This window comes from Gossypium arboreum, chromosome 4, assembly GCF_025698485.1.
Source record: "Gossypium arboreum isolate Shixiya-1 chromosome 4, ASM2569848v2, whole genome shotgun sequence".
Classification (NCBI taxonomy): domain Eukaryota; kingdom Viridiplantae; phylum Streptophyta; class Magnoliopsida; order Malvales; family Malvaceae; genus Gossypium; species Gossypium arboreum.
Genome location: NC_069073.1, coordinates 119,636,007 through 119,655,361, shown reverse-complemented (window position 1 = coordinate 119,655,361; position 19,355 = coordinate 119,636,007). Strand labels below are relative to the sequence as shown.

The 19,355-nt window shown below is 34.2% G+C and overlaps 1 long non-coding RNA gene and 1 pseudogene across 1 annotated transcript; both read left to right on the top strand.

Moving 5' to 3' along the window:
- The first annotated feature begins 458 nt into the window (after positions 1-458).
- On the top strand, positions 459-5,414 carry LOC108460220 (MADS-box protein FBP24-like; annotated as a pseudogene).
- A 9,673-nt stretch (positions 5,415-15,087) lies between these two features.
- Positions 15,088-18,169, top strand: LOC128279293 (uncharacterized). The gene is made up of 3 exons (XR_008281332.1): positions 15,088-17,008; positions 17,095-17,211; positions 17,580-18,169. It is a non-coding gene; the product is annotated as an uncharacterized LOC128279293 (long non-coding RNA).
- Positions 18,170-19,355: the final 1,186 nt, after the last annotated feature.

Here is a 19,355-nt window from a genome sequence, read left to right as displayed (position 1 = left end):
TTTAAAATAATTTCTAAAACTACCCATAACTCCCCTAACCCATAAATAAAAGGATAATGCGTTTTATCGCATTCAAATCTACGTTGAATTAAAATTTTAATTGGGGAGCCATTTGTTCCTTAGTAATTTGCTATTATGCACTTCACAAATTAAACTTATTTAGAAAATTAGATTTCATATAATTACAATAAACATTTCCTTGTTTTTTTGCATACATTTCAAAAAAATTATGATTATAATTACTATGTTTTGACAAAAATGTTCTATTAGTCCCTATATTTTTATATATTTAATATTGAACCTTTATATTTATATTTTTCTTTTCAATTTAAAAATTTGAGTAGTTAATATTTTCATCAAAATTTATCAGATTTTCCTTAAGAGTTCACAAAATTTATTGAAAAATACTAAAAAATACTAAAACAAAATTAAAATCAGAGTAGGTCTAATCTATTTGTATCAAATATAGGTGCAAATTTGTAGTTTTATGAGAAAAGATTGAGGGCATTTAGAAAACTTAAAAAATAAAAACAAAATTATAGCAAAGCTTATAGAGAATAAATTCCTTGTTCATACACGTTAGCTTCGCCAAAAGAGCTGCAGATTTACGAGAGCAAAGCAAATAGGTAATAAACTCAGAGACTCATCATCATCATCTTCTTCTTTTTTTATCCAATAATCCCTTCCTCTTTTTATGAACTATAAACATAAAAACAAAACTTGTTATTTTCAGTTTCAGAAGCTTTTTACTTTCCATTTTATCTTATATTATAGCAACCCATTTTTGAAAACTTCTTTATTAAGCTCAGCTGCTTCATTTTTGAAACTTTTTTTGTGTCTGTGTGTGGTTTAATGTTTTTTTTTTTTTTTTTGTTTCCCAGTTTCCTTAACTAGGTAGAGATTATAAAGGCAAAGAAAAGAGATAATTATATATGGGACGTGGAAAGATACCGATCAAGAGGATTGAGAACCAGACGACTAGGCAAGTTACGTTTTCGAAGCGACGAGCTGGGTTATTGAAGAAGACCCATGAGTTGTCTGTGCTTTGTGATGCTCAGATTGGGCTCATCATCTTCTCCACTACCGGCAAGATGTGCCAGTATTGCACTGAGGGTTACAGGTCTTTTTCATTATTTCCTCTTCTCTTTTCATTTTCATGAATCCATGATTATCTTGGTTGAAAGCCTGCATGGGAGTTTGATTTTTTGACTGACCAAGATCATGTTTTGTAAAAATGAAGAACATGAACTAGCTGGGGTTTCAATTTCAAGGCTTCTTTTTCAAGCTAAAGTTAAGTTTTTTTTTTTTGGGTTGTTAAGTTCTATTTTCATGACCTGCAGATCTCTTTAGCTTCTGCATTAATTTGACTGGTTACAGTCTTTGTTATCATCAATTTGAATTCAAAAAGCTTTCAATTGCATGAATATCCCTATTGATTTGAGCTGATCAGATCAAGGGTGTTGTGTTATTTGATTTAGACATTAATGAATCTTAAATAATGTAAAATTTAAGGGAAATTGGTGGGTTAAAAAAAGTATTCTTTGTTATAATCATAAGGGTTTCATTTTCTTCCATTTCATTATTACTGTTTTTGTCCATTTTTTTTTAAATTTCAATATATCCTTAATAGAGATTAAATAAATTTTGACCAAATATGAGTTTATAAGCATCTTAATTTTGCACTCTTTCAATCATAGATATAGCACTACAGATTTTTAATCGACTTAATTTTTCATGCTTATCTTTCTCGGAAAATATAAGAATGGAATTTTACTGAGAAACAAACACTTTCTAAAGCCTTTTTAATTAAAATTAAAAATCATCTGAGCAAATTTTCTTGCTAGGACTGTCTTAGATGACAAAATTTTCCATTTTTTCTTTGTTTAATGGCTAAATGTTATGTGACAGAATGGAGCACATCATAGAAAGGTATCAGAAGACAGAAGGTCAGTGGAACTTGCATTCCTGAGCATGACAATCGGGTAAGATCACTCGCATTTCCTTCTTCAATCTGCCTCAGCATGAAGGTATTTAGTGAATATTTTCATATATGTATAGGAACATTTGTACAATGAATTGGCAGTGTTGAGGAAAGAAACTCGTCGCCTTCAGCTAAGCATGCGACGCTACACTGGTGAAGACATGAGTTCTATACCATTCGAAGAGCTTGATCAACTTGAACACGAACTCGAACGCTCCGTCATCAAGGTCCGAGAGCGAAAGGTACATGCTCATCATCTTCTTAATGCATTTTGAACTAAATATGTAAATATTTGTGGGTTAAATTTGTTAAACAATATCAGTTTGACACAATGTGTAAAATTTTGAGGACTAAATTTGTTATTATACCAATAGAAATATAGAGTAAACTACCTAGTTGGTCACTTAACTTTTAGGGGGCTTTTAAAATTCAAAATTGTCAGCAATGTGATAAACAAGTTTAGTCCTCAAAATTTCACACATTGTGTCAAATTGGTATTGTTTAACAAATTTAGCTCGTAACATTTACATATTCTGTCTAACAGCACAAAATATATATAAACATTAAGCATTAAATTTATTATTATACCAATCAAAATTATATATAATTAACGGAAAACCATGATTAATTGTCCTTAATTAGTTGTTTATTTTCAAAATTGAAAGATTAAATTGTTCTAATTTTTTTAAGAAGAATCAATTTGCTCATAGATATTTACAGCATGTTTGGTTGGATGGAATTGCTATTTCATTCCTGCCCTATTCCGTGCGCTACAGTAATTCTCAAGTTTGGTTCACCGTTTAGGTGATTCCACAGCTTTGCTATTACACCCATATTCCCTCAGCTATTGTAATAGGTATTCAGGGGTGGGGGCACTGAATTGCTATTCAACACCACACGCCTAAAAGTTGTCCCCAAAATAGCATGCTTTCTTCTCTCCAAAATTCTGCCCCAGATTTCTTCCAACATTTATCCCCAAATCAAGTGTACGTTCTGTAATATCCCGAATTAGGACATAGTTGGAATAGTGGTTTCAAGACCACAAATCTGAATTAGAAATAATTATTTTATAATTATTATAACGTCTATGATATGTTTATATGATTGTGTAAAATTTTCATGAAAAAACTATACATGAGAAGTGTTTAATTTGGCTTTAAAGACTAAATAGCGTAAAGTGCGAAAGTTGTATTCTAATAGCTAAAGGTATTAAATAGCTATAGATTTTTTAGTGGAAGTCCTTATGTGGAAATTAGCCCATTAATAAGTTAGTGGAAGATATTTGTTTGGTATTATTGAAATTTAGTTAAAAATTAAAAGGGTAAATTAGTAATTAAGTTAAAAAATGGTATAGTTAGACATAAATGCAAAAAAATTATCATCTTTATGTTTCTTTCTTCCACCAAATGAAGAAAAATGTGCAGCTATGGATGAGCATGATATTTGGCCAAGCTTTTATGGCTCATCCTCTTCGTAAACGGTTTTCGTCATTGACTATGTTAACCATTAAAATAAATTGATAAACTAATTAGATGATGACATGTGGCAGCTTTTGATTTTATCTAATATTTTTCCCATAAAATTATTAAAAATAAAATTATTAAATATTAAAAATATTAACAATGATATAAACTTATTAAAATTATAAAAACATTATAACAAAATCATAAATACTATAAAATGTAAAAATATAATAAATTATAAAAACAATAAAACTTATTTAAAATATCTAAATTAAAAACGTATTAGAATTCTTAAAAATAATAATAAATTGTAAAAATTAAAATTAAAATTAATATAAATTTTAAAAAATTAAAAATCATAACAACTTGAATTGGACCAATTAGCTTGAAATCGACAAGGTTACCAATCCAAGGAAAGCCATTAAATCGGTTGACTTGGAAACCAGACAGTTGAATCGATATTTATTTTTTAAAAATTTTATTAAACCAAAATCTCATTATCCAACTATTAACATATGTCAGAATGAAATATTCTAATCAAGGTTTTCAGAATTGGATTGGTCGTCGAACTAATCACGACACCGATTTGCCAATTTGTCTAGTTCAAATAAATAAAGAATTAAAAATAAAAAAAAACAGTTTCAATTGTGTAGTTCCTAAGTCAACCAGTCTAATGTCTTTTCCCGTACTGATATCCTTGCTGATTTTTTAATAATTTCTTATGATTTTGAATAATTTCTATAAGTTTATATCAATATTAATAGTTTTAATTTTTTATAATTTTCATGATTTTTATAGAATTTTAATACATTTTTATAAAAAAAATAGAATTTATTAGATATCTTATATTTTTAATATTTTTATAATGTTTATAATATTTTATAACATTTATAAATTTATATCAATTTTCATTTTTTAATATTTTTAATATTAATAATTTTTATATGTTTTGATAATTTTTCTAGTTCTTATAATTTGATATAAATTTTTATGATTTTAATATATTTATAGAAAAATATTAGACTAAACTAGAAGCTATCATGTGTCACTATTTGGTTTGTTAATCAATTTATTTTAACGCTCAATGTGGTTAATAACGAAAATGTTAACAAAAGGGTGATTATTTTAGTTAGCAATGAAACTTAATTTCTAGTTTATAATAAATTTTATATTATTAATAACTAGTGACAAAGTCTAGTTTGAATGGAATATTTTCTACAACTTTATTAAGGGATAAATTTTAAAACCGCAGATAGATTTTGATTTAATGTACAATTTTATATATAAATTTTGATTGTGTACTTTTATACATGAAATATTAATACAATTCAAATTTGAAAAATTACTAACATAGCTACTGATATAGCACTATTTGAAGTATACATAGTGTAATACAAATAATTATATATATTTAATATTAAAATAAATTGGTATATTTATCCCTTTAAATGTATTCAATTGAATAAAATTAAAGTTTCATGTATATATATGAACCACAACCAAAGTTCTATATGCATAGTTGTATCAAATCGAAATTCATATATCAAAGTTCGAGATTTTTCTAATTTATTCATTTAGTAAAATAATTATAGTAAGATCGTTTAAATGTCGTTTTATGATACGGCTTTACCTCGGTGCTGCAACGGTTGACGTTTTTAATGTGCTATGTGATTATCATATATTTATATCTCGAATTTACTCTAACTTAACTGATCAGCCTTCTGCTTCATATTACTTCTTCGTAGGTATAAAGGACACTTCAATGAAGGAAAACACGAATTCTACGATTCTCTTGCAAGTTTCTAATGGAAGAATAGAGAGTTGAAGACAAGTGTATATTATTGGATGAATCAAAGAATACACAGCTCACTGTATTTATACTACTCAAGGTTAACAACTAACTAACAGCTAACTGACTAACTGCTAACTGATACTAACTGCTAACTGCAGTAACTGTTTTCATTTCCTAATATGCCCCCATCATCTTGACACCTGCTGAGAGAGAAGTTTTGGAACTACTTTAAGGCATGTTCTGAATTTTGTAAACAATGGTGCTGATAAAGGCTTTGTAAACATGTTAGCAACTTGCTCCTGTACGGGCACATGTCCCACGCTAAGCTTTTCAGCAATAACCTTTTCTCTAACAAAATACAAGTCTAATTCAACGTGCTTAAACTTCGAGTGCATCACTAGACTGGTAAAGACAGCAACTGTGCCAGAGTTATCACACCACACTGAGGTCTTTCGAGAAGGTGAAACATGAAGTTCAGACAGTAAAGACTCAAGCCAGACCACCTCAGTAACCACATGTGCTAATGCTCGATATTCAACTTCAGCGGTTGATCGAGAGACTACCTGCTGCTTCTTCGAACCTCAAGCAACAAGATTTCCTCCAAGAAAAACGCAAAATCCTGAGGTTGAGCGTCGATCATCAACATTAGCACCCCAATTGGCATCAGAATAGCCAACCACATCCAAAGAAGGAACTGCAGAAAACAGAATACCATAATCCAAAGTACTCTGTAGGTAGCGAAGAATGCGTTTAACTGCTTTGAAATGCTGATCAAGCGGTTGATGCATGAAATGACAGACTTTATTAACAACAAAGGTGATATCTGGTCTGGTGATGACCACATACTGCAGGGCGCCTACAATGCTGCGATACTCAGAGGCATTGTCAATTGCACAGCCAGTGTGCTGAGATAAGATAGAGGATGCGATCATGGGAGTAGGAGAGCCATTCGCCTAGTCCATTTTAACTCGTCGAAGAAAGTCGAGTACATATTTACGCTGACTTAAAAATAGACCATTTGAAGTAGGAGACACCTCAATACCAAGAAAATAGCTAAGAGGCCCCAAATCCTTCAGAGAAAATCGAGAATTCAAGTCAGTAACAAACTGATCAATACTAGCCTGATGAGTGCCAGTGATGATGATGTCATCGACATACACCAAGACATACAAAATCACACTGTCAGTTTTCTTAATAAAAAGGGAACCATCAGATTTGGCCAAAGAAAATTGTGAAGATAACAAAAAATCTTAAAGCTTAGAAAACCAGGCCCTAGGAGCCTACTTAAGGCCATACAAAGCCTTCTTTAACTTGCACACTAACAGTTTGTTACCATAACCTTGCTCAAAACAGGTGGTTGAAACATATAGATGTCTTCAGATAGATCACCATTAAGAAACGCGTTATTGATGTCCATCTGGCGAATCTGCCATCCAGATTGAACAGCCAATGCCAAGACAACTCTAATGCTTGTTGGCTTCACAATAGGACTGAAAGTGTCTTGGAAATCAATCCCAGCCTCTTGTAAGTAACCTTTAACTACCAGGTGACTTTTATAGCGTGCAATAGTACCATCAGCATGTCGTTTGAGCTTAAAAATCCACTTAAACCCCACAGCTCTTCTGTTTGGAGGTAGAGGAACCAAATCCCAGGTTTCATTCTTTAGGAGAGCCTCATACTCTTGTTGAGCTGCTAGAGCCCATTCTTTGCTTGCCAAAGCATCTTCAGTTGTAGTTGGTTCTACCTCACTAAGCTCAGCAGAGAAAAGTTTGGGCTTAAAAATCCCATTCTTGGACTTGGTTCGCATAGGATGGATATTGACAGGCGAGCTGACCAAGTGTAAGGAAGGAGTAGACATACTACCGAAGGAAGCAGCTCCTGGTGAAATAGCATCAGAAGACCATTCTTGGAGACTAGGAGATTCCACAAAAGGTTGTGAAACAGTATCAGTACACCGTTCTTGGAGACTAGGAGATTCCACAAAAGGTTAAGTCAAAGAGGCAATAGCTACCCTTGATACACCACCTGGAACCTGTTGAGAGCTTGAAGACTCAGCTCGAGGGGAACCCTTAGAAGCCACCACAACAGGCACTAAGGACTGTTGATGTTGTAAAAGAGGCTGAGTACTAGGTAAACCACCAACGGACCTATCAGCAGCTGCAAAAGGAAAACACGCCTCATCGAATACCACATGCCTAGAAATAAACACCCTCATTTTGTCATCAAGACACTTATATCCCTTGTGAACAGGACTATATCCAAGAAAAACATATGGTCTAGACTGAAACTGGAGTTTATGAGTGTTAAAGGGCCGTAGATAGGAATAACAGCGACAACCAAAAACTTTGAGACTCTCATAACCGGGCACAGCCTTGTGTAGTATTTCATAGGGTGAGCTACCCGCTAGAACTGGCGTTGGAAGTCTATTGACTAAATATGTTGCACTAATGAAGGCATGCGCCCAAAAACTCATAGGCATATAAGCTTGTGCCAGCAGATTCAAACCAGTATCGACCAAATGCCTGTGCTTTCTTTCTACCAGGCCATTTTACTCAGATGTGTGAAGACAAGACAAGCGATGATGAATACCAAGCTGAGAGAGAAACTTTGGAAACAAACGAAACTCCTCGCCCCAGTCTATTTGGAGAGCTTTATTTTTGGAACCAAACTGAACTTCCACGAATTTCTGCAGATGAAGAAATTTAGCCAAAGCCTCAGATTTTCGTTTGATAAGATATAGCTAGGTGTATCTTGTGTAAGCATCAACAAAAGAGATGTAATAAAAATATCCTTCAGACGCCAAGGGAGCAGGACCCCATAAATCAGCTACAATAAGTTCAAAATGAGCAGTGTATACAGTTGAGGAGGGAGAGAATAGAAGCTTACGAGACTTGCCAAGCTGACATGCAGAGCAAACCTAATTTTCTTTATAATGTTTCGAAACAATATCACACTTTTGGAGAATTGTCATAACAGTTTTAATACAAGGATGACCTAGGCGTTTATGCTAGAGATCAAAAATTGAATTAGAAGAAGTAGGTAACGCCAAGGAAGTAATGTGAGCAGTAGCAGAAGATACTGAGTCAATATTTGAACTATGAGTGTCTGACAAATCAAACTGATATAAGCCATTATGTATGCACCCCCCAGCAAGATGGTCCCTGTCTGGATTTCCTTCACAAAGCAATGAAAGGGATGAAATTCAAAAAACACTTGGTTATCATTACCAAATTGAACAATAGACAACAAATTCTTGTAGATTTGTGGAACATGTAACAACGTTTCAGATGAAAAAATTTGTTAGAACTTGTAAAAGAAGAAGAACCAATATGAGCCACTAGCACAGACACACCATTGCCCATGAAAAGCCTGTTGTTACCTGTGTACTTTGTCGAATCATGTAGATTACCCAAATCACTAGTAACATGATTGGAGGCCCCAGAATCAGGATACCAGATTTTTGTGTTCAGGTTTTGTTCTTTTGTAGAGGCATATAAACTTGCAAACCAGAGTTTTGATGAGAGCAACAGTGAGAGCCTCCACAGGATGAGCTGGATACATCACTAAACTGATGAAAATAAACTTGCATGGGCTGGTCAGACCCTCCCTCAAATGACTCATCAAACCTGTAGTAGCACTTCTGAACTATGTTACCAACTCATCCACACAGCTGACACTGTGGCTTAGTGTGAGCAAATCTTCTTCCTCGACCCTTGCCTTGAAACGACCGAGAACTATTACCTCGAAAAGGTGATCGAGAGCCACGTTCAGATTGCCCAATATTCATGTTAGTACCAATATTCCTATCATCAGACCTACTTTGATGAGCCACATTAACTTGCAAAGGCATACTCGAAACGGAGTTTTGTTGTCGAGCTTCACAATCAGCAAGCATTTCAATAAGAAGATCAAGGGAAACAGGCATTGCTGAAGCCACAACACGAATCGATTCATACTTGTGAAAAATAAAATAGAATAAAATAAATAAAAATAAAGAACACATAAATTTTACGTGGAAACCCTTTCGGGAAAAAAACCACGGGCAGAGGAGAAGAAAATTCACTATGTCGAAAAATTTTTACTCAAATACAAGAAGAATAGACTATGTCTATTTATAGGCTTGCAAAGCCATATTCTAGTAGGATTGAAACACCTTATCCTAATCAATATAAAATAGATGGAGTTTAATAAGGTTTAAAAACCTTATTCTAAAATAAAATAAAAGAAGTCTAGTTCTATATGGATTTTACTTTTATTTTATTTTCCATCGTATTTTATTTAAATAAGAATTTGGGTCACTTAATTCTAACAATCTCCACCTTGACACAAATTCTCAATGAACAAGTTCTTCATCGCGAACTTTCAATAAACAAGTTCTTCACCTCTTCCAAAAACCCTTAAGGGTTTAACTTCAACAATGAACACCAACCAAGTCTAAGCAATGCTCAAACTTGGTTATAGGAAGTGACTTAGTCATCATATCTGCAGGATTTTCATGAGTGCTAATTTTGCTCACAACAATATCACCACGAGCAATAATATCACGAACAAAATGATACCGAATATCAATGTGTTTTGTTCTCTCATGAAACATTTGATCTTTTGTAAGAAAGATGGCACTCTGTCGTCACAAAATATCGTCTTGATTTGAAGGTCTTCATTGAGTTCACTAAATAGTCCCTTCAACCAAATAGCTTCTTTACAAGCCTCGAGAATCGCCATGTACTCACTTTCAATTGGTAGACAAAGCGATCGTAGTTTGCAAAGTGGCTTTCCAACTAATTGCACAACCTCCGATTGTAAAGACGTAACTCGTGAGAGATCTTCTTCTATCAAGGTCTCCAGCAAAATCAGCATCAACATACCCTATAACTCCATCTTTAGTTCTTCCAAACTGTAAGCAAACATTAGTAGTGCCTCGTAAGTATCTTAAAATCCATCGAATCGCTTTCCGGTGTTCTTTACCGAGATTCGCCATGTATCGCTAAGCGCACCGATCGCATATGATAAATCGGGCGTGAACAAATCATAGCATACATGAGAGATCCTCTTGCACTAGAGTATGGAACATGTGACATGTACTCAATCTCATTATCGATTGAGGAGATAAGGCCGATGAAAGTCCGAAATGGTCGCTAAAGGAGTACTAACAGAGCTTAGCACTCTGCATATTGAACTCGCAAAGAACTTTCTCAATGTACCCTTCCGACTTAGGTACAATTTACTTGCTTTTCTATCTCGAGAATCTCCATACCAAGTATCTTCTTTGCTGGTCCTAAATCTTTCATCTCAAATTCTTCACTTAGTTGGGCTTTAACCTTTCTTATCTCTCTTTATCTTTTGTCGCTATCAACATGTCATCAACATAAAGAAGTAGATACACAAAAGAACCATCAACGCTTTTTCTTAAAGTAGACACAACCGTCAAAACTACTTCTTTTGAAATCATGAGAAGTCATAAAGGAATCAAACCTCTTGTACCACTCGTCTTGGTGATCTGTTTCAAACCGTAAAGGGACTTTTTCAAAGAAGCAAACATAGTCCTCTTTTTCTCGAGACTATAAAACCCTCTGGTTGTTGCATGTAAATATCTTCCTCAAGTTCTCCATGCAAAATGCAGATTTTACATCTAACCGCTCAAGCTCCAAATCATGCATGGCCACAATACCAAGCAAAGCTCGAATCGAACTATGCTTAACAACCGGAGAGAACACATCTATGAAGTCCACTCGAATTTGATCAGTAACCCTTTGCAACAAGCCTTGCTTTATATCTGGGTTCTTCAACTCCTGAGTCCTTCTTTCTTTTAAACACCCATTTACAACGAATGCCTTTTTACCTTTAGGAAGTTTTACAAGATCCCATGTTCTGCTTTTTGTAGAGTGATTCCATCTCCTCTTGCATAGCAAACATCCACTTTTCTCGAGTCTTCACACTAATCGCCTCGAATAATTAAATGGCTCTTGATTCGCATCTATATCTTCAGCCACATTTAAAGCATAAGCAACTAGATCAACCTCGGCATACTTCTTTGGAGGTTTAATTTCTCTTCTTGTCCTGTTTTTGGCGATAGAGTATTGCGGTGAAGAAGCAACTCTATTCTCAATTTTTGTACTTGGCTTGAGGAGTTGATTCAGATTAATCGATGCTCCACCGCTTTTGGTTTTCTTTATTGGAAGAGTCTTTAAGAGATAAGTTAGGTAGCATAGCGCTTTCATCAAAAACAACATCTCTGCTAATCACAACTTTTCTATTTTCAGACACCATAACTTATAGCCTTTTACACCAGCTTTATAACCAAGAAAACGCATTTAATGGATCTCGGTTCCAATTTTCCATTATCAACATGAGCATACGCAGACACCCAAAAATCTTTAAATCGTAATAATTAGCGGGATTACCGACCATACCTCTTGTGGAGTCTTTTTCTCAATGGCAACGGATGGAGATCGGTTGATCAAAAACATGCGAGAGGTCGCTTCGCCCAAAATGACTTGGTAAGTTGGCATTTGACAACATACATCGAACCTTCTCCATGATCGTTCGTTCATTCGCTCGCAACGCCGCTTTTGTCAGGAGTATGACGAATCGTCAAGTGTCTCATGATCCTTCGACTTGCACAATCTATTAAACTCATCGTAATGTAACTCTAAGCCATTGTGCATGACGGAGGTATTTTATCTGCTTTTCCGTCTGTTTTTCAATCATAATTTTCCAAGACTTAAATGTGGAAAACACATCGCTTTTCTGCTTCAGGAATCGATTCATACTCTATGGGAAATCCAGCAAGAATAATATTGGTTTGCTTTTGTTCAGAAATGGGATTACCAGTAACCACCAAGGTGTCACACAAACCTTTTATTTTGGCCAAATATTCTTTAATAATAAGGTGCCCTTTCTTTTGAGAATACAAGGAATGCCTTAACATGGAAACAACCATAGTGGACTTGGTAGCAAACCTTCGCATAACCGTGTTCCAGACATCAAAGCTTGAATGAGCATTAGTAAGATACACTAAAATCTCGTCACAGATCGTGGATAACAGCCAAGAAGCCAGCAGCTTATCTTGCTGCTTGTGAACCAAGAAGGCAGGATTTGGCACAATATCGCCATTACTATCAACATGAGATTGCGGAGAGACAGAGACAGTTCTAAGAACAAAATCAAGTAGTCCATACCCCTCAAGAATCAACAAGACTTGTTGCTTCCATAAAAGAAAATTGTGCTGCCCTAGCTTTACAGTACCATGCTTGGGAAATGACTGTACTTTGTTCAAAAAACCACACCCAAGATCAGAAGAGGAACCAACAACAGGTGTAGTTGTATAGACCGAGTGATGATTATCACCATCATTACCTGAACCAGCATCTGTGGCCATTAGAAAGGAGAGAAGAAAGAAAAGGAAAAAAAAATCAAGGCTCAGATACCATAATAGAAGAATAGAGAGTTGAAGACAAGCATATATTATCAGATGAATCAAAGAATACACAGCTCAGTGTATTTATACTACTCAAGGTTAACAACTAACTAACAGCTAACTGACTGACTGCTAACTGATACTAATTGCTAACTGCAGTAACTGTTTTCATTTCCTAATAGTTTCTAACATGGTAAAAGATATTCCTGTTTGCAAACTATCAGACGATGACTTCACCGAGGTAACTTGTTTTAATACGTTTGGTATTAAGTCCATCTTCTTTTCAAAAAAAATTCTGAGTTTTAGTAGTTGTCGGTCGAATTAACTGAGTAACAACTTTCTTATCAAGTGAAAACTATATAAAATATCGATTTTTCTAGTTAAGCCAAATTTCATGTTCAATCGTGCGAGATTTAACATGTACTATTGTTTGCGAGGAAGAAATCGAGGTTTAAATCGGTGAATGATAACTTCGCATGCTTGAAAGGCCAACCGTAAGTAGCTCTTTAAGCTAATTTAGGAATTTACATAAGATTTAAAATTTATTTACATTTCTTCATATCTTGTGCCATATCGAAGCGACCTTTTAAACATTGATGATAATTAAGGTGAATTATGATAACATCATCGATTTATAAAGTTGTGGCATCTTTTCTTGGACAAAATTAAATATACGCCATGAAACTTATCGGTCTATTACCGTTACCATGTTTCCTTTAGAGTGAAAGCATTTTTCATGCCTATTACTAACTTATGAATGCCTTGTTGGACGGTGGATCTTGAGCGAGCTAGAAGCTTACGAGGATATAACGAAACATGTCGTATTACGAATTCGATATTGTTGGAACACATAATGCAATGCATTTTAAATGGATCTTAAATATGTTGATTAAGAATAATGTGACGTTGGATTACGAAAGAGTTGGCTTTATTACGAAGCGGATCAATCGAATGAGCGAGAAAGGATGGAGGAGAGAATATCCTTTTGATAAAGTTATACAAGTTTATAGTACTAAGATATATATACGAAACTCTCGATAATTAATCGAGTATTTAAGTAAGTAACAACAACAATGTGTTTGATTCACATTATCCATTTGTTATACACATTTTAGTGCCAAAATTTGACAAAATACAAGTTTGTTATATGCATTTATCATGATTGTTCTATATGGTATTGCATTGGTCCTCAAGGTAACACCAAGGACCGCATCGACTTAAAATACTTAAAAATAGAGCTAATCAAGCTCGAGCTGTTATGAGTTACGATTACGGCTCAAAGTTTTGAAGCTCATAACACCTCGAGCTTGATTCGCTCCATTGTTTAAGTACTTTCATCGAGTACGGTCCCTTGGTGTTACCTTTAGGACCAATGCAATACTATATAGAACAATCATGATCCTGTAATGTTTTATGGCTCAAGCAGACTAGCACGCTCGCTTCATCGTCACTTAATTGGATCACCTCGAATTTGCGTTTAACAACTTTGAATGCTCAATGATATCAACGGGCGGAGGTAATTTTTCCCCCATCTCACTGTGTTTATGTTGATTTGATTCTTCTTGGGGTGATAAGTGAAGAACGGATGGCCCGGGACAGCTAGAGCTTACTTGTTGAGAGTTTTGGTTCCTAAAAATAATCAGCTTCTTCAGGTCTTGTTGCTTTCTTTTTGGAATAGGGACACCAAATACTTTTTATTCAGTTAAGCTAAATGATTTTCTAGATGCATTTTAACTGAAACTCAGGGAAATGGTTTCCCTCCAATATCAGCTGTCCTCTTGGAGGGCAAGAATTCATGCAAAGAAGGATCATTTCATCACCTCGAGACTCCAAAAATGTTGAGATCTTCATTTGACTAATAGATAACGGGATGCACTAGTGGAATCAGTTAATTTTGTGATTAGAGAACACAGTAAATGGAACTAAATCATATGCATATCATACCATACCTGCAGCATTCATTCCATCATTCCAGTAACAAGGGATAACATTTTTCTTCGAACTGCATTTTCAAATTTTAGAAACTGATCTTGTGGCTATTGGTTCAAGTGATGCTTTATGCTCTTCTCTATATTCTCTCGGTGAGTCCGTGGAGGCAGGTTCAGGCTCTGCAACAACTTCTGGAACCTCATGAATTAGGCGTGATTATTCTGAAGGTTTCCGAAGCAATTGCATTTTATACATGTACTCGGAGAGAGTAAAAACAGGTTAAGGGTTCATATTCTCTTCTTCTCAAGATATGCATACTACTTTCGGTTTTTCGATGGAAAAGAAATTGTAGCACATAAATGCATATAACAAACTTGTATTTTGTCAAATTTTGGCACTAAAAATTGTATAACAAATGGATGATGTGAATCAAACACATTGTTGTTGTTACCTACGGAAATACTCGATTAATTATCGAGAGTTTCGTATATATCTTAGTACTATAAACTTGTATAATTTTATCAAAAGGATATTCTCTCTTCCATCATTTCTAGTTCGCCCGATTGATCTGGCTTTGTAATAAAGCCAACTCTTTCGTAATCCACTGGCACATTATTCTTAATCAACATATTTAAGATCCATTTAAAATGCATTGCATTATGCTTTCCAACAATATCGAATTCAGAATACGTACATGTTTCGTTATATCCTCGTGTAAGTTTCTAGCTTTCTGCTCAAGATCCAGCTGGTCCAACAAGGCATTTGGGTTAGTAATAGTGCATGAAAAAATGCTTTCACTTCTAAAGGAAACATGGTAACGGTAATAGACCGATAAGTTTCCATGGCAGACATTTAATTTTTTCCAGTAAAAGATGCCACAACTTTATAAATCGATGATGTTATCATAATTCACCTTAATTATCATCAATGTTTAAAAGGCTGCTTCGATACGGCACAGTATATGAAGAAATGTAAATAAATTGTAAATCCTATGTAAATTCCTAAATTAACTTAAAGAGCTTACGACGGTCGGCCTTTCAAGCATGCGAGTTCTCATTCACCGATTTAAATCCTCGATTTCTTCCTGCAAACAGTAGTACACAGTTAAGTCTCGTACGATTGAACATGAAATTTGGCTTAACTAGAAAAACCGATATTTTATATAGTTTTCACGGATAAGGAAGTTGTTACTCAAGTTAATTCTGACCTGACAACTATTAAAACTCTGTAATTCTTTTTCGAAAAGAAGAGGGACGAATACCGAAACGTATTCAAAACAAGTTACCTCAGTGAAGTCATCGTCTGATAGTTTGCAAACAGGAATATCTTTTACCGTGTTAGAAACTTGTAAGAGAATTGTAGAATTTGTAGGTATAAAGGACACTTCAATGAAGGAAAACATGAATTTTACGATTCTCTTGCAAGTTTCTAACATGGTAAAAGATATTCCTGTTCGCAAACTATCAGACGACGACTTCACTGAGGTAACTTGTTTTTAATACGAAATCTAAAATAGTATCATTTTATTATATTGTATACTTTTACATTTACACCATTGTTATAATTTTACGAATCAAAGTTCAATCAGTTTTCATCTTCGATCTTCGATACTAACTATCACATTGACTTAGATCTAAAGTATGTTCTTCTACTTATCGAGAGGTATCGATCCATCATATCAATCGTCAAATTGTCACTTAAAACTTACTAGCCAGTTTAGTGATCATTTTGTAACTTTTTAAAGTTGAATGTCTGAAACGCAAACTTACCGTTAGTTTAGTGGCATTAGGTGTAGTTTACCCTATATATTTATAATAAAATACCACATTTACTAATTAAAAAATATTTCTACATTATTTGAAAATATATATATTACCAGCACGAGAATCCCCAAGATTCTCCTTCTACTTTTGGATTCTTTGGGCGATAGAGAAAATTACTATCTTTGGATTTATACACATTCCTGGGTTTTTAACTTTTCAATTTTGGGGTCTCCTCTAGAAAAGGATTAAGTGGAGAAACCAACAAAGATTTCTGGGTTTTTTTTCTTTGTTGGGTTTTCATATTATTGAGGTTTTATACATAAAATGGGTCGAATGGAGAATATTTTTCATCGTATAAAGCCGTCATTGTTAATAGTATTGGTACAGATCATATTTGCTGGTATTAATGTAATGTATAAGTTGGCTGCTAATGATGGTATGAGTTTAAGGGTTATTGTGGTTTATAGATTCATGTTTGCCACTGTTATCATGGTTCCACTTGCTCTTATTTTTGAAAGGTTAAAGCTTAATCTTTTTTGGTTTCAGTTGTTCTTTTATCAGTTGTTTTTATTATTATTATTTGTGTTTTGTTTTTTACTGGAAGAGCTTGAAGAAAATAAATAGAAAACTACTGCTTCAAGCGTTTCTTTGTGGATTATTTGGGTATGTTTAACTTAAATTTATATGTATATATATTTATATATACAAAAAATTGTTTGTTTTAAGCTAATTGTAAAGGTATTTTACAGAGGATAATTGGTTCAAAACTTGTACCTGCAAAGCTTGGTGCATACATCTGCAACATTTGTTGCAGCCATGGTCAACCTTGCTCCAGCCTTTACTTTTATTTTGGCCATTTGTTTCAAGTACACTTCTTAACCCTTGGTTGATTTTGATTTTTTGTGTCCGTTGGATACTTCAAAGGGTGTGTTATTGAGTTCCTGGTGTTTATGTTAGATTTTATCTCTAGTTTTTGTTTTGACTCTATTGAGAGTTTTAGTGGATTCAGTGACTCTGCTAAGAGCTCGAGGAGTTGACTGGCAGCAGAAGCAGCCTCACCCACTAAGGGCGTTGGTGAGTGAAATTTTGTGGACTGCCGTTACCTCCTCGAACTCTCAGTAGAATCACAAAACCCAGAGATAAAATCGAATATAAACGTGGAACCCAATTCCAATTGTCTCTAAATTTTTTCCATTTTTTACATGTATTGAAACAAAGTTAATTATGATAACAGGATGGAGAAACTGGCAATAAGAACAAATGCAAGGAAAGCCAAAATGTGTGGGACATTAATAGGAATAGGCGGAGCAATGGTATTCACATTTTACAAAGGTATAGACATAAACATCTAATCTGGTCAACAAATGTAAACCTTTTAAAGCATCATCATCATCAACAAGTAGGTCATGGGCCTTCATATCATGGCACTGGTCACTTCACTATTGGTGCTTTTTTTGGTCTTTTCAGTTGCGTTTCTTTCTCTTTGTGGTTGATCAATCAAGTAAAACTTGGGTTCTTTTCCTTTTCCTATTTCTTCAATTTCACTTTACTTACATGGTCTTTTTTCGTACTTAACTTTTGAACTCTGTTAGGCTAAAATGAGTGTGGGGTTCCTTACTTGTATTCAAGCACTACTTTGATGTGTTTGATGGGATCAATACAATGAGCTTTGTATGCAGTTTGTACTGCGAAGGATTGGAATCGATGGAAGCTTGGGTGCAATGTTAGGCTTTTAGCTATTGCTTTTGTGGTATTTTAATAGCTTTTAGCCCGGCCCATGCACATCTCTACACACAACACAAAGAAAACCCTTTCATTGGATAATTCTACTCATAAAAACAACATATAAATTGCTAGCTATATATTGCTTTATAATTTTCAACTCTTTAAAATCAATTATTTTTTGTGGAAATCGTGCCCTACCGTGTTGGGTTTCGATTTTTCGTCGGACTAAATATCTGGACACCCTTTTGTAATTTTTAACCTAAAAGCTTTTGGAAGTCAAAAATCAATCGAGTTTTGAAAGGAATGAAGAATCACGTCCAATCGTGCTGGATGTGATGCTGTATACCTTTGAAACGATAGAACTTTGACGACCAGCTTGAACCACTCAAATGCTTTAAAAGGAACTATATTTCAAATTTTTTTAAAAACCCTAGACATAAGGACAACATTTAATCAATCTGGTACCAGTTTTTGGGCGTAGTGAGGGTGTTAACCCTTCCTCATACGCAATCGACTCCCGAACCTATTTTTAAATTTACGTGGACTAAAATTGATTTGAATGAAAAAAAATGTTCTAGTAGGTGAGCCAATCACACCTAAACAAAAAGATTGGTGGCGACTCCACATTTTGCTTTAAAAGTCGATTTCCGTTTTTTCCAATCTAAAAGAAAATGGTTTCGACACAAATAATCCACAAAGAAATGTTTGAAGCAGTACTTTTCTGTTAATTTTCTTCAAGCTCTTCTAGTAAAAAACAAAACACAAATAATAATAAAAACAACTGATAAAAGAACAACTGAAACCAAAAAAGATTAAGCTTTAACCTTTCAAAAATAAGAGCAAGCGGAACCATGATAACAGTGGCGAACATCAATGTATAAACCACAATAATCCTTAAACTCATCCCATCATTAGCAGCCAACTTATACATTACATTAATACTAGAAAATATGATCTGTACCAATACCATTAACAATGACGGCTTTATACGATGAAAAATATTCTCAATTCGACCCATTTTATGTATAAAACCTCAATAATATGAAAACCCAACAAAGAAAAAAAACCCAGAAATCTTTGTTGGCTTCTCCACTTAATTCTTTGCTAGAGAAGAACCCAAAATTGAAAAGTTAAAAACCCAAGAATGTGTATAAATCCAAAAGATAGTAATTTTCTCTATCGTCCAAAGAATCCAAAAGTAGAAGGGGAATCTTGGGGATTCTCGTGCCGGTAATATATATATTTTCAAATAATGTAGAAAATATTTTTTAATTAGTAAATGTGA